The following is a 16,973-nucleotide window of genomic DNA, read 5'->3' as shown; positions in this document are numbered from 1 at the left end:
GTGGTCACTGAAGGCGCCATAACGGCTGTACGATACGTGAATGCCATCCTACGACTGACACTACAGCCATATCGGCAGCATATTGGCGAGGCATTCGTCTTCGTGGACGACAATTCGCGCACCCATCATGCACATTTTGTGAATGACTTCCTTCAGGATAACGACATAGCCCGACTATAGTCGCCAGCATGTTCTCCAGACATGAACGCTATCGAATACGCCTGGGATAGATTGATGATGAAGTCCCATACTCCCTGAGCATAGGGGAACAATGCGGGAGGCCCACACTGCCGTACTAGGCAAGGTCCTGGTGGAGGTGGTTTGCCATTGCCTTCCTCCGACCTTAATGGGGATGAATAATGATGATGAAGATGACACAACAACACCCAGTCATCTCGAGGAAGGTGAAAATCCCTGACCCCGCTGGGAATCGAACCTGGGACCCAGTGCTCGGCAAGCGAGAACGCTATTGCGAGATTGCGATAGATTGGAAAGGGCTGTTTATTAACGACGTGACCCATCAACTACTCTGAGGTGTCTACGCCGAATCACCGTTGAGGAGTGGGACAATCTGGACCAACAGTTCCTTGATGAATTTGTGGATAGTATGCCACGAAAAATACAGGCATGCATCAATGCAAGAGGATGTGTATTGTGTCTCGCTGTTTAGAGGGACAAAACGCGTGGGTGTTTTCAGCTCGTTACTAAATGCAAATAAGTACTATGCCGAGTTTATAGGAGCTGAAGGAGTCCAGTTTGCAATAATATGTGGTAAGCACACTGTTAGAGAGAAGGATTATTATTCAAAAAACACATAGTACAATGAAATTACTTATCTTCAGTAGTTTGTAGGATTGCAGCTGCGGCTGTGAACTGACAATCTCGTAACATGGAATACCATGAACTAATACAACATTTCTCAGGGACTAAGCCTGATGGTCCCTCCTCAGAGAATCAATGCAAACAATAAAGGACTGGCTGAGGGCCGTTATGAAAGTGCGTCTGCCTAGGTTGAAATCTAGCTAAGAAGTTAATGAGCCACACTCCAGTTCCGTCGAGCTGCACAGACCACTAGAGTGCGCTGTGCTCGGCAGACGATGGGCGTTGTAGTAGTATCGGTGGCAATGATACTACATTGTGCAACTGGGTATTAGAGATACCAGTGTATACAGCAATCTGGATCACAACCTTTGAAGGTCACTCTGTATGGTGGTACAACATGCAGTGTGTGGTTTTCATGAGCAATAAAAAGGGCGGAAATGATGTTTCTACATCTACATCTACATCTACATCTACATCCATACTCCGCAAGCCACCTGACGGTGTGTCGCGGAGGGTACCTTGAGTACCTCTATCGGTTCTCCCTTCTATTCCAGTCTCGTATTGTTCGTGGAAAGAAGGATTGTCGGTATGCCTCTGAGTGGGCTCTAATCTCTCTGATTTTATCCTCATGGTCTCTTCGCGAGATATACGTAGGAGGGAGCAATATACTGCTTGACTCTTCGGTGAAGGTATGTTCTCGAAACTTTGACAAAAGCCCGTACCGAGCTACTGAGCGTCTCTCCTGCAGAGTCTTCCACCGGAGTTTATCTATCATCTCCGTAACGCTTTCGCGATTACTAAATGGTCCTGTAACGAAGCGCGCTGCTCTCCGTTGGATCTTCTCTATATCTTCTATCAACTCTAGCTGGTACGGATCCCACACTGCTGAGCAGTATTCAAGCAGTGGGCGAACAAGCGTACTGTAACCTACTTCCTTCGTTTTCGGATTGCACTTCCTTAGGATTCTTCCAATGAATCTCAGTCTGGCATCTGCTTTACCGACGATCAACATTATATGATCATTCCATTTTAAATCACTCCTAATGCGTACTCCCAGATAATTTATGGTATTAACTGCTTCCAGTTGATGACCTGCTATTTTGTAGCTAAATGATAAAGGATCTATCTTTCTGTGTATTCGCAGCACATTACACTTGTCTACATTGAGATTCAATTGCCATTCCCTGCACCATGCGTCAATTCGCTTCAGATCCTCCTGCATTTCAGTACAATTTTCCATTGTTACAACCTCTCGATACACCACAGGATCATCTGCAAAAAGCCTCAGTGAACTTCAGATGTCATCCACCAGGTCATTTATGTATATTGTGAATAGCAACGGTCCTATGACACTCCCCTGCGGCACACCTGAAATCACTCTTACTTCGGAGGACTTCTCTCCATTGAGAATGACATGCTGCGTCCTGTTATCTAGGAACTCCTCAATCCAATCACACAAATGGTCTGATAGTCCATATGCTCTTACTTTGTTCATTAAACGACTGTGGGGAACTGTATCGAACGCCTTGCGGAAGTCAAGAAACGCGGCATTTACCTGTGAACCCGTGTCTATGGCCCTCTGAGTCTCGTGGACGAATAGCGCGAGCTGGGTTTCACATGACCGTCTTTTTCGAAACCCATGCTGATTCCTACAGAGTAGATTTCTAGTCTCCAGAAAAGTCATTATACTCGAACACAATACGTGTTCCAAAATTCTACAACTGATCGACGTTAGAGATATAGGTGTATAGTTCTGCACATCTGTTCGACGTCCCTTCTTGTAAACTGGGATGACCTGTGCCCTTTTCCAATCCTTTGGAACGCTACGCTCTTCTAGAGATCTACGGCACACCGCTGCAAGAAGGGGGGCAAGTTCCTTCGCGTACTCTGTGTAAAATTGAACTGGTATCCCATCAGGTCCAGAGGCCTTTCCTCTTTTGAGCGATTTTAATTGTTTCTCTATCCCTCTGTCGTCTATTTCGATATCTACCATTTTGTTTATGTTTATCTCTGTTCCAATTTTCTGTACAGGTTCCGGATCTCCCGGAAACGAGGTGATGCAAAACTTTTTTTGATCTGTACATGAAACAGGAGATAATGTGGAATGAGTTGTCTACAGATTGAGCCAAACGCCATATATTACAACGTAACTATGTCGGCAAATAGGACAAAAAATGGCTTTCAAAGGAAAGAATCGACTCAGATCGAAAATAATAATAAAACAGATAATTTTAGAACAAATATCCCATTCCAATTATCTAGGATGTGATATTAGTTTTAACTATGACGATGGCATTCACAAGAAGGTTAATAAACACCAAGCTATCTGCGGTACAATTGTGAGCTGTGCGCGGCTCGTATTCATGCCGTTTATTGCTTGGCATCTTGTCATTGCGGTTATGGCATCTCGTTTCTTATTCGATTTACTGGCGTCACTAAGTTGCTGGCTTGCCTGCCTGTGAGTGGCAGCAACAGCGCTTATCGGTACGAGTACTGAAGTACTATCTTTGGAGTGACCGCTAGTATTTCTGTGTCGCGTTGTGTGGAGTGAATTGGTGGAGAATGGACATCACGCCGGTTGGAGGCACAACAGCGAACAGGTCCGTGCAGTGCGAGGGCAAGCCGGGGCCACTGGTGGCGTGATGCCACTGCCGGATCGAGGAGGGGTGGCTGCGAGAGCGACGGCTTCGTTGCACACTGTACCCTGGACGTTTAAGTTGAGTGAAGAGTTCACTGCTTAGGCAACCTCGACTACTCTGAGATCTCGCCTTTGGTCCGTGGGTTGTTGCTCCCAGGGCCGCTGAGCCTGGCGGCAACGAGTGAAGTGTTTCGAGGCGGCGAAATTTTGCAGCCGTCTTTCTCTGTTTGTTATTAATCATTGAATTTAGTATTATTCTTATCAGTGAAGTGCAACCAGCAGTATTTTCATCCTTGTGGCCGCTAACGCTCCATTACATGCCCTGGAGGTTAGTGTACTTTCCCAGCATTGTATCTTTCCTCAGCGTGTTGATGCTTGTGGTGTGCGTACTGTAAGACCCTCGGTACACACACCATCAGATTATTTGACTTGTCGATCTAACGAAGTAGGCGAGTGTCAGCAATATATCTTGTGGTCTTATCGTGGTGTGTTTATCTTCTGCCGTTAGGTCAGACGATAGAAATGCCACTTGCACGCTTAGAGTAGCAGATTGACGGTGACCAACTTTAAACAGAACTTGATTAATTTTCACACACATTTATTAAAATAATAACAAGCATTAAAATTACTTAACTTGATTCTGGATGCTATTTACAATTGACAATCTGAAGTTCCTTTGGTCTTGGTACGTTAATCTTATTCTCACATATCTCTGATACTTGACAAAGTGTCTATTCATTTATCTTCATGGCTATGTACACTATGTACAGGAATATGATAATCTTATTAGGCGCAGACTGAAATTTGACTATAGACTGGCAATGACAAATGCAGAGTAATGCAGACTGACTAATCGGAGGTCTGTACACTCGTTATAATACTTCGAGCGTTCAGGTATCACTGCGCGAGTGTGATCCACGGGGAGAAAAGGTTCTGCGTTAGCAGCAATCTCATTGGCTGCATTACATATTAATACGCGGATCGGCGGAAGCAGAATTTGGTCCGTCTCTAAGGCAGCGCCATCTCATAGTGTGGAGACGGACGAGTGCTGCGCCTGCGCTGTTGTGCTTAGTGGGGCGCGCTCTAGTGGGAAAGTTGTGTACGCGCTGACTACACGGAACTATGTACACAACAATGCTGTCCAACATGGTGTGTAGTTCGACAGCCTCTTGTACTGTACTGCGCATACATATTTTTTTTGGTGGGGTGGGGGGGGGGTCTACCTTGGTTCTAGTGTTTCATTCGGCCTTGGGTGTTTTCTGAAGACGTATTACTGTCTGTCTCTTCGCCAATGCCTAAAAATATTCCATCATTGTACCGGTGATCGGACGTTAGGCGGATTGGTTAGTCGGTCGGTCGGCACTTACGCTGCCCCCTAGTTTGAGTTGCCATCCTGTTACGTGAGTGCAACTCTTGGTTGCCTGTCTCACCTTATCTTATGTTTGAGTTACCTTCCCAGGCTGACCGTTGGAACACTTGCTGAGAACTGCTTGTCCTGATTCCTTAGATTCTGTTGTTTGTTTTAAGGATATTTGTAATTTTCTAATTATTGTTGGTGTGGCCTTCAGCTGAGCAATAATTTCACTTCTTCGGTGACAAGGCCTTGAGCCGTGTTACAATAAGATTTTTTTTTTTTAAAGCAAACTTATTTTAAAAGCAAAGTATTGTAGAAATGTGTGCTGTTTGGAATAGTTCTTCTGGCTCCTAATTCAGGCCTTCAGTCGTTTGTTATTTAAAGTTGTGTGTGTCCTTCAGCCGAGCAATAATTTCACTTCTTTTGTGATAAGGCCTTCAGCTGTTTTACATTCAGTTTTTTCAAGTAAACTTGTTTTAAAGGCAAGGCCTTTATTTGAAAAGTGCTATTTGGACTTGCTCTTCTGACTTCTAATTCAGGCCTTCAGCCGTTCGTGATTTGAAGTTGTGTGTGGCTTTCAGCCGAGCACTAATTCACTTCTTTTATAATAAGGCCTTCAGCCATGTTTCAATAAGTTTTTTTTTAAAAAGCAAACTTGTTTTAAAAGCAAGGTATTTGTTCAGATGTGTGCTATTTGGAATTGTTTTTCTGACTTCTAATTCAGACCTTCAGCTCTTTGTTATTTGAAATTGTTGTGGCCTTCAGCCGAGTGATAATTTCACTTCTTTATACTAAGGACTTTAGCAGTGTTACAGTTTGTTTTAAAACGAAGTATTTATCTTGATATGTGCTATTTGGAATTGTTCTTCTGACTTCTAATTCAGGCCTTCAGCCGTTTGTTGCTTGAGGTTATTGTTGATGGCCTTTGGCCCTAAAATTTTGTAATTTTTTTCTGTGATGAGGCCTTTAGCCATCATACAGACAATCGTGTTTTTTTAAGAGACTGTTTTAAAATTTTAATTTCTTTGAATAAAGTCTACATATTTGTTGTGCAACCGAGAGTAACTGATTACGGCCCCATCCAAAATCGTAACCTTGTCCTGCCCCATCCTGAGAAACCAGCTCTCAAACTGGAAGAACTTTGGGAGGAAAAACTGAAAAAGAGACACAAATGTAATTCTATATAGTTATTGCTGTACCTAGCCTTGTAAATGGTTGCGAATCATGACAGTAACAAAAAAAGAAATATCACGTGTACAAGCAGCAGAGATGAAGTTCATGAGATATGTAAGAGGTTGTAATGTAATGGATAGAATAGGTAATGAAAGAATAAGATTGGAATTAAAAATCTTTTCAGTTAATGACAAGATAGAAAAGAATAGAACTAAATGGAAGGATCATGTTGATAGAATGACAGATTTTCAAAAAAAGATAATGAATTATCGGCTAATTGAAGAACTAGGTGGGCCTCGTAACATTTGGATGGATGGATGAGTGGGACCGGAGCAGGTGATTACAACGCCTAATCCTTGTAAGGAGATGGTGATGATGATAAACATACAACGCTATATATTACATGGGGTTATATATTAGTACCTCTGTGGTTTAGGAAGATGACAGCATGAAACCTACAAAACACACAGAACATGAAAACAAGTCTCTCCAAGCTTTTTACTCACAGTATCGGCGCTGTTTGTGACACAGCGAACGTCGGGACTGGCGGAAGAGCACATGCGTGCAGCTCTTTGAAGCAACGACAGCAGCTCACATTTAACAGTGGGTTGCCTGTCTGCAGGAGCGAACTAGTTCGATTCGCCAACGTTGAGTGGGTGACTTGTATATATGTTCCGACATGTCGGCCCCTCAGTGCAGCTACGTCAAGGTGCGTAGTACGAACCGAAGCTTGGAAAGACGCTCTATCCACTGATATGCATCATTTTACAGTATGTCTAGTAGTTTTTGAGCAGTCGTCATCTGAAGCCCTAGAGGTACATGGGAATAACCCTGTCTGTGTAGTGATGAGGTATGTTAGCAGAAACTGTTTCTGATATATAATCTAACACTGTCGTGTCTGTCGGTTTGTCTGTCTGAACACATTAATCTCCAGAACTCCTGGATCAGTTGTGGTTGGGTTTTTTACAGGCAACTTGAATGTAGCTTTTGATTGCTCGGGAAGATCGAAAATGTAACATATGAAATATTAGTTCAGTTTATTACATGATGACAAAAAGATTTACTCAAGTTGATACAATCCTTCGTCACAGGAGTGCTTGATAACTTAGAACTGTCATTGACTTCAGTTCATCAAAATCTGATCAAAGGAAAAAAGGTATCGTAATTTAAAGTTTTATCTAAAACCATCGTGTCTCTATTTGACACGCTAATCACCAAAACTACTAGACAAATCGTCATGGGGATTTCACAGCTAAATTCGTTGCTTGGGGAAAAATAATAGGCTTTATTTCATTAAAATCTGAACACGAAGAAAGATATTGTTATTTAAAGATTTATCCAAAATCGTATGCTTAGCTTAGTGTTACGACCAGGCGAAACTACAATCATCCGGCCATAACTGTGGGTTCTTTGATTGCTCGGGAAGATCGGAAATGTAACATATGAAATATTAGTTCAGTTTATTACATGATGACAAAAAGATTTACTCAAGTTGATACAGTCCTTCGCCACAGGAGTGCTTGATAACTTAGAACTGTCATTGACTATTAAAGCATTACCTGATGCACAAATTAACGAACTCTTCTCTTTAAGCACAACGTTCAACATTTACAAAAATACATTTCCATCTTGAGACTTTAATAACTCTATAATCCTACTCTATGATATTGATGGTTTCAGCTTGGGTGGAAGAGCACTTTCAAGCTGTGTTCTATGTTGACCTCTGTATGAGGACACAGCTGCGCTGGGAGAAAGGGTGTGTTTCCTTCAACCTCTCCTAAAAGCTCTTCATGTTTTTTTGGTACACTTTCAGCTTTGTTATTTTTTTCAGTTTTGTCTGTAGAGTATAATTGTCGATCCACATATCGTCTACACTCGTGTAAAGACACCAGTAATCCTTTTAAAAAGCGCAATTTTGAAATATACTTCCTATAAAACATTCGGTCCGTAGTTAAGGAACGACAGCTATTGTAGAATTTTCTCTCTAGTGTGCATAACTTTATTCAGGATTTCTCACTTCGTATTATACGAGATACTTGCAATAAGCCTTACGAGTCTTAATATCACGAATTTTATCCATCATTTCTACAGAAAGAAACTTTAATTTGTTGTCAAGACGATTAAAATTCTGTAGCCATGGTATCATTAAATTCAAGTCCCATGAATTTCATTCATATCAATTTGTATTGAGGCACAGTCCACTAAAAAAAAAAGGAAATAAAAATGTTATTACTGACTTACGCCCTTCTATATTAATTTCTGTAGAATATATGACACTGGGCACTTAGCAAAAAGCTGTACAGTCTGTTTATTTGGTGGTTCCAACAAAACTAATCCAAGAACTTCATTTACGCATTACGATGCAATTTACGAAATAATCCAGTATGTGGAAGAAATTTCTCAATACTGTCAATCCATTTTTTCTGTTTTCAGTTAATTTCGCCCCTATTCAAAAATTCCTAACCCCATCAAAATTGATGTGCTGTTCATGTGCTGTTTTCTCTCTAAGATAAACCTGCGAGCTAGTAACATTTTAATAGATTACTTGTTTCCTGATGAAAGGGTAATATATTAATATTTTTGCATGATCGCATCAAGTGAGCTTTCAGACAGTGCAGCCCATCATTTTCGAACTACTGTCGGAGTTATACTCTCTCATAGTTTGCTGTCTTCTATGTACTGTGATATGTACACGTACCTCCATCAATTGCAATAGTTTCGCAGAAGACTTTGTTGTTTCGCGATAGTTTTTTCGGGCAGGATGCTCTCTCTCAGCAGTTGTATCGTTGTTGCTGTTTCTTCTTTTGTCTGACGGCGACCAAATGGTTGTCTATCTAGAACGAAATTTTCACTCTACAGTGTGCGCTGATATGAAACTTCCTGGCAGATTAAAACTGTGTGGTTGTCTATCGTTTTATGTACGCCTTAAAAGAACGCATTATATGTATTTCCGAAGTACTATTACGCCGTATTTTGAACTGTAACTCTGCCTCTCAGTTAACAGGTGAGGTCTTGATAGAAATAATGTCTTGCACCTTGCTTATTTGCATTAATCAAATCTGGTAAAGTAATTTACTCACGCTTGATGTTGTCCTGGAGCAGGTCAAACATAATCTGGTCGCCCCTTTCCAAAGTGGGCGGGAATATTAAAATATGAAAGATTGGGAAGTAAGTTGTTGTTGTTGTTGTTGTGGTCTTCAGTCCTGAGACTGGTTTGATGCAGCTCTCCATGCTATTCGATCCTGTGCAAGATTCTTCATCTCCCAGTACCTACTGCAACCTACATCCTTCTGAATCTGCTTAGTGTATTCATCTCTTGGTCTCCCTCTTCGATTTTTACCCTCCACGCTGCCCTCCAATACTAAATTGCTGATCCCTTGATGCCTCAGAACATGTCCTACCAACCGATCCCTTCTCCTAGTCAAGTTGTGCCACAAACTTCTCTTCTCCCCAATCCTATTCAATACTTCCTCATTAGTTATGTGATCTACCCATCTACAGCATTCTTCTGTAGCACCACATTCCGAAAGCTTGTATTCTCTTCTTGTCCAAACTAGTTATCGTCCATGTTTCACTTCCATACATGGCTACACTCCATACAAATACTTTCAGAAATGACTTTCTGACACTTAAATCTATACTCGATGTTAACAAATTTCTCTTCTTCAGAAACGCTTTCCTTGCCATTGCCAGTCTACATTTTATATCCTCTCTACTTCGACCATCATCAGTTATTTTGCTCCCCAAATAGCAAAGCTCCTTTACTACTTTAAGTGTCTCATTTCCTAATCTAATTCCCTCAGCATCACCCGACTTAATTCGACTACATTCCATTATCCTCGTTTTGCTTTTGTTGATGTTCATCTTATATCCTCCTTTCAAAACACTGTCCATTCCATTCAACTGCTCTTCCAAGTCCTTTGCTGTCTCTGACAGAATTACAATGTCATCGGCGAACCTCAAAGTTTTTATTTCTTCTCCATGGATTTTAATACCTACTCCAAATTTTTCTTTTGTTTCCTTTACTGCTTGCTCAATATACAGATTGAACAACATCGGGGAGAGGCTACAACCCTGTCTTACTCCCTTCCCAACCACTGCTTCCCTTTCGTGTCCCTCGACTCTTATAACAGCCATCTGGTTTCTGTACAAATTGTAAATAGCCTTTCGCTCCCTGTATTTTACCCCTGCTACCTTTAGAATTTGAAAGAGAGTATTCCAGTCAACATTGTCAAAAGCTTTCTCTAAGTCTACAAGTGCTAGAAACGTAGGTTTGCCTTTCCTTAATCTTTCTTCTAACATAAGTCGTAAGGTCAGTATTGCCTCACGTGTTCCAGTGTTTCTGCGGAATCCAAACTGATCTTCCCCGATGTCGGCTTCTACTAGTTTTTCCATTCGTCTGTAAAGAATTCGTGTTAGTATTTTGCAGCTGTGGCTTATTAAACTGATTGTTCGGTAATTTTCACATCTGTCAACACCTGCTTTCTTTGGGATTGGAATTATTATATTCTTCTTGAAGTCTGAGGGTATTTCGCCTGTTTCATACATTTTGCTCACCAGATGGTAGAGTTTTGACAGGACTGGCTCTCCCAAAGCCGTCAGTAGTTCCAATGGAATGTTGTCTACTCCGGGGGCCTTGTTCCGGCTCAGGTCTTTCAGTGCTCTCTCAAAGTCTTCACGCAGTATCATATCTCCCATTTCATCTTCATCTACATCCTCTTCCATTTCCAAAATATTGTCCTCAAGTACATCGCTCTTTTATAGACCCTCTATATACTCCTTCCCCCTTCCTGCTTTCCCTTCTTTGCTTAGAACTGGGTTTCCATCTGAGCTCTTGATGTTCATACAAGTGGTTCTCTTATCTCCAAAGGTCTCTTTAATTTTCCTGTTGGCAGTATCTATCTTACCCCTAGTGAGATAAGCCTCTACATCCTTACATTTGTCCTCTAGCCATCCCTGCTTAGCCATTTTGCACTTCCTGTCGATCTCATTTTTGAGAGGTTTGTATTCCTTTTTGCCTGTTTCATTAACTGCATTTTTATATTTTCTCCTTTCATCAATTAAATTCAATATTTCTTCTGTTACCCAAGGACTTCTACTAGCCCTCGTCTTTTTACCTACTTGATCCTCTGCTCCCTGCACTACTTCATCCCTCAAAGCTACCCATTCTTCTTCTACTGTATTTCTTTCCCCCATTCCTGTCAATTGTTCCCTTATGCTCTCCTTAAGTTACAGGCGTAGATAGATGAAGCAAATAAATACATATGGTAGGCTCATGAGCAACTGAATCAGACACCTACGAAGTCGCTGGTACTGCAGGTGGGCGGCACCCTTATCTTCAAAGCTCAATGAGTAAATACAAAGGTTTAAGTGTGTACTTAGGGATGAGTGACTTGTATGTGTAAAACTGTATAGCCAAAATAAAAATCACCTGGAACGTGTTTAAAGGTAAGTTTGTGTTTACAGTGACCGCCCCACATTCGTCCTAACCAGTTACCTCCATGATGATCTACAATGACATCTACATTCTAGATTATATTGTCATGAAATGTGGAAATTTTCTTTTTTTTGGAACAATTTTATTTTGGCCGGTCTGTAGATAAACCTGTATTGCATCAGTTGTGCAGATATTTTTATTGGTGACTGAAGACGGTGCAATGAAGAATATTACATAGATATTTATATCATTTGCGGGCTAATAATTATAGCTGTTACAAATCGTATGTTCTTAGGTTCGATAGTACCAACTATATCTAGCAAGAGCAAACCATTAACGCTTACTTTCACCTGGTCAGCAGCTCGGGTGTTGAAATATGGACTCGTGGAAGCCAAACGGCCATTCTATACTGACAGGCGTAATCCACTTAGCGGTGCAGTTACGACTATACAGAAAATACCAGCTTATAAAGTTTGTGACAAACAATCAACACACTGATGTGTTTACCGTTAGTTCACGTTGTACATCAGCTTCCGCCTTTTGTTTTCCCAACTGATGAAATTTCCTTGGGGTGTTGATGCCCTACAACCAAAACTGATTAAATAAAATACTGATTAAATAAAAAATTAAAAATCAATGAAATGTCCACTGTTGTAATATTTATATGTACATCCATCCCAAATCATTTACTGTGCTTCCAATGTATGCGATAATATTTACATAATATGTCCATAGTTTTAATATTAATTTATGTATATCTGGCCCTTGACATTTACTTTGGTTCCAATGTATACCATAATATTTACGTAATATCACTCCAGTAACACTTTATAACAAACTGACTGCTTTATTTGTTTATCTTAACTTTAATCAGTTCTCTTTCATTGCAAATAGTAAGTAATGTAACATTAGTAATTTGTAATTTCCTACCGTCATATACATGCATATTAGGAAATGTCTCTGAGAGTGGATGTCTTTGACATTCTTATGGTTGTAATATGACGATCTTTGTATGCATACCTTCATGTGATAAAGCGTCTTAGTGTGTGAGTGGTGCTACAGATTATGTGCGTACATATGCATAAAAATGCATCATATAGTTTTCGATGTTGCAAGATCATAAGCAGTCTGCACTAGAACGTAATGGCGCGCGTTTTTCAGAGTAAGTAGCCGAAACATCTTCCCTTTAATAATTTGTTCACATCACTTAAAATCGTCGTGAGGCACAATTACAGTTGAAAAGACATTGTCTGATATATTGTTTTGGTTGTAGCGCATCATTACCCCAAGGAAATTTCATCAGTTGGGAAAACAATAGGCGAAATCTAATGTACAACATGAACTAACCGTCTGAAGAGGAACAAGTCGGTTCGAAACAGATAACGGTGCTATTTAAATAAATAAATAGCATTATAAAAAGTGGCTGGTTGTCGTTATCTTCTATGTAAGAAAAACCTATATCAAGCAGTTTTAATTCTCACAAAACGCTACAACTTAGGTCAGAGAATCTCTTCCAACCTTAATCCTGAACGGCACAAAAATAACCGTTTCTTCTCCAAAGAACTTACTATAACGCTGGAGAATCACTTAAACTCGTCTGAACACGCAATTGTAGCGTGTAAGAAGGTGTCAGCGCCACTACAGAAATATGAAAAAAGTATTTCGTTTCGAGATTAAAAAGAAGCTCACGGGGTCACAAATAATCCATATACTTGGTTACAGTGACACTATTCTCCAAGGACTTTCATTCGAAAGCTCACACCAGCTAGAACTGGCGATGAATGCTCGTATACGATACATTTGTGATGGACCCTATTTCGAATATATCACTCCATCCTGTTAACGATTATCACGCCTATGTACCAATAAGGGTAGAGACTATTATGCTCCATGTTTACTCCATTCTCTTCTAAATCATTGCACTCCCTCTTACTTATCTTCTACTCTTACACTACTATCTGAACAGAATATTTAGAGTTCTTCACTATTATGCAGTATTTCGTGACGATATAAGGATTTTAATTAGCGAGTCATTATTTTCGCAATTAAATAACTTTCTTATCAATTGATAACAAAAATGAGCAATATGCAGAATGAACTGAAATTTATTAAATATTCTGAATAGATAAGTTTCAATTAGGTAGAGTATTGGATTTAGAAATACTCGTTCTCAGCAAAGTAATTTAGTCTCTGTACCATTACGTAACATTGCCAAGTTCTCTAAATCATTTCCCGTATCTGGAACCCGACTATGGAACGATCTCCCTCGAAATATCGGAGTAATATTGAAGTCAATGGTCCACCCTCTCTCACAACAGCTATGTCTTCCGTACACCAATCTGCAGCTCAATGTCCGCCCATCCCAGCTCCCCCACAACTTTTCCCTCCCCCCTCCATGACGACTATTGTGTTCTTTCCTAAAAGCCACTGTCACTGCCATTTCAATATTCACCTCTTTCTTTAGCCCTTCCGCTTCTGATTATAGTAAACATGATTTCAGATATACTAGACTAATCTATACCACTCTTAATACCCTTTACTATTATCTTAACGTTTATTATTATCATTATTATTATTATTATCATTACTAGTGTCCATTATTATTATTATTATTATCATTACCCCCCCCCCCCCCCATGAACCATGGACCTAGCCGTTGGTGGGGAGGCTTGTGTGCCTCAGCGATACAGATAGCCGTACCGTAGGTACAACCACAACGGAGGGGTATCTGTTGAGAGGCCAGACAAACGTGTGGTTCCTGAAGAGGGGCAGCAGCCTTTTCAGTAGTTGCGAGGGCAACAGTCTGGATGATTGACTGATCTGGCCTTGTAACAATAACCAAAACGGCCTTGCTGTGCTGGTACTGCGAACGGCTGAAAGCAAGGGGAAACTACGGCCGTAATTTTTCCCGAGGGCATGCAGCTTTACTGTATGATTAAATGATGATGGCGTCCTCTTGGGTAAAATATTCCGGAGGTAAAATAGTCCCCCATTCGGATCTCCGGGCGGGGACGACTCAAGAGGATGTCGTTATCAGGAGAAAGAAAACTGGAGTTCTACGGATCGGAGCGTGGAATGTCAGATCCCTTAATCGGGCAGGTAGATTAGAAAATTTAAAAAGGGAAATGGATAGGTTAAAGTTAGATGTAGTGGGAATTAGTGAAGTTCGGTGGCAGGAGGAACAAGACTTCTGGTCAGGTGACTACAGGGTTATAAACACAAAGTCAAATAGGGGTAATGCAGGAGTAGGTTTAATAATGAATAGGAAAATAGGAATGCGGGTAAGCTACTACAAACAGCATAGTGAACGCATTATTGTGGCCAAGATAGATACGAAGCCCACACCTACTACAGTAGTACAAGTTTATATGCCAACTAGCTCTGCAGATGACGAAGAAATTGAAGAAATGTATGATGAAATAAAAGAAATTATTCAGACAGTGAAGGGAGACGAAAATTTAATAGTCATGGGTGACTGGAATTCGAGTGTAGGAAAAGGGAGAGAAGGAAACATAGTAGGTAAATATGGATTGGGGCTAAGAAATGGAAGAGGAAGCCGCCTGGTAGAATTTTGCACAGAGCACAACTTAATCATAGCTAACACTTGGTTTAAGAATCATGATAGAAGGTTGTATACATGGAAGAACCCTGGAGATACTAAAAGGTATCAGATAGATTATATAATGGTAAGACAGAGATTTAGGAAACAGGTTTTAAATTGTAAGACATTTCCAGGGGCAGATGTGGACTCTGACCACAATCTATTGGTTATGACCTGTAGATTAAAACTGAAGAAACTGCAAAAAGGTGGGAATTTAAGGAGATGGGACCTGGATAAACTGAAAGAACCAGAGGTTGTACAGAGTTTCAGGGAGAGTATAAGGGAACAATTGACAGGAATGGGGGAAAGAAATACAGTAGAAGAAGAATGGGTAGCTTTGAGGGATGAAGTAGTGAAGGCAGCAGAGGACCAAGTAGGTAAAAAGAAGAGGGCTAGTAGAAATCCTTGGGTAACAGAAGAAATATTGAATTTAATTGATGAAAGGAGAAAATATAAAAATGCAGTAAGTGAAGCAGGCAAAAAGGAATACAAACGTCTCAAAAATGAGATCGACAGGAAGTGCAAAATGGCTAAGCAGGCATGGCTAGAGGACAAATGTAAGGATGTGGAGGCTTATCTCACTAGGGGTAAGATAGATACTGCCTACAGGAAAATTAAAGAGACCTTTGGAGATAAGAGAACCACTTGTATGAACATCAAGAGCTCAGATGGAAACCCAGTTCTTAGCAAAGAAGGGAAAGCAGAAAGATGGAAGGAGTATATAGAGGATCTATACAAGGGCGATGCACTTGAGGACAGTATTATGGAAATGGAAGAGGATGTAGATGAAGATGAAATGGGAGATACGATACTGCGTGAAGAGTTTGACAGAGCACTGAAAGATCTGAGTCGAAACAAGGACCCCGGAGTAGACAACATTCCATTGGAACTACTGACGGCCTTGGGAGAGCCAGTCCTGACAAAATTCTACCATCTGGTGAGCAAGATGTATGAAACAGGCGAAATACCCTCAGACTTCAAGAAGAATGTGATAATTCCAATCCCAAAGAAAGCAGGTGTGGACAGATGTGAAAATTACCGAACAATCAGTTTAATAAGCCACAGCTGCAAAATACTAACACGAATTCTTTACAGACGAATGGAAAAACTAGTAGAAGCCGACCTCGGGGAAGATCAGTTTGGATTCCGTAGAAATACTGGAACACGTGAGGCAATACTGACCTTACGACTTATCTTAGAAGAAAGATTAAGGAAAGGCAAACCTACGTTCCTAGCATTTGTAGACTTAGAGAAAGCTTTTGACAATGTTAACTGGAATACTCTCTTTCAAATTCTAAAGGTGGCAGGGATAAAATACAGGGAGCGAAAGGCTATTTACAATTTGTATGGAAACCAGATGGCAGTTATAAGAGTCGAGGGGCATGAAAGAGAAGCAGTGGTTGGGAAGGGAGTAAGACAGGGTTGTAGCCTCTCCCCGATGCTATTCAATCTGTATATTGAGCAAGCAGTAAAGGAAACAAAAGAAAAATTCGGAGTAGGTATTAAAATCCATGGAGAAGAAATAAAAACGTTGAGGTTCGCCGATGACATTGTAATTCTGCCAGAGACAGCAAAGAACTTGGAAGAGCAGTTGAACGGAATGGATAGTGTCTTGAAGGGAGGATATAAGATGAACATCAACAAAAGCAAAACGAGGATAATGGAATGTAGTCGAATTAAGTCTGGTGATGTTGAGGGTATTAGATTAGGAAATGAGACACTTAAAGTAGTAAAGGAGTTTTGCTATTTGGGGAGCAAAATAACTGATGATGGTCGAAGTAGAGAGGATATAAAATGTAGACTGGCAATGGCAAGGAAAGCGTTTCTGAAGAAGAGAAATTTGTTAACATCGAGTATAGATTTAAGTGTCAGGAAGTCATTTCTGAAAGTACTTGTATGGAGTGTAGCCATGTATGGAAGTGAAACATGGACGGTAAATAGTTTGGAC

This window comes from Schistocerca cancellata, chromosome 5 (assembly GCF_023864275.1).
Source record: "Schistocerca cancellata isolate TAMUIC-IGC-003103 chromosome 5, iqSchCanc2.1, whole genome shotgun sequence".
NCBI classification, from domain to species: domain Eukaryota; kingdom Metazoa; phylum Arthropoda; class Insecta; order Orthoptera; family Acrididae; genus Schistocerca; species Schistocerca cancellata.
The sequence above is the reverse complement of the archived record's forward strand: the minus strand, read 5'-3'. Positions refer to the sequence as shown.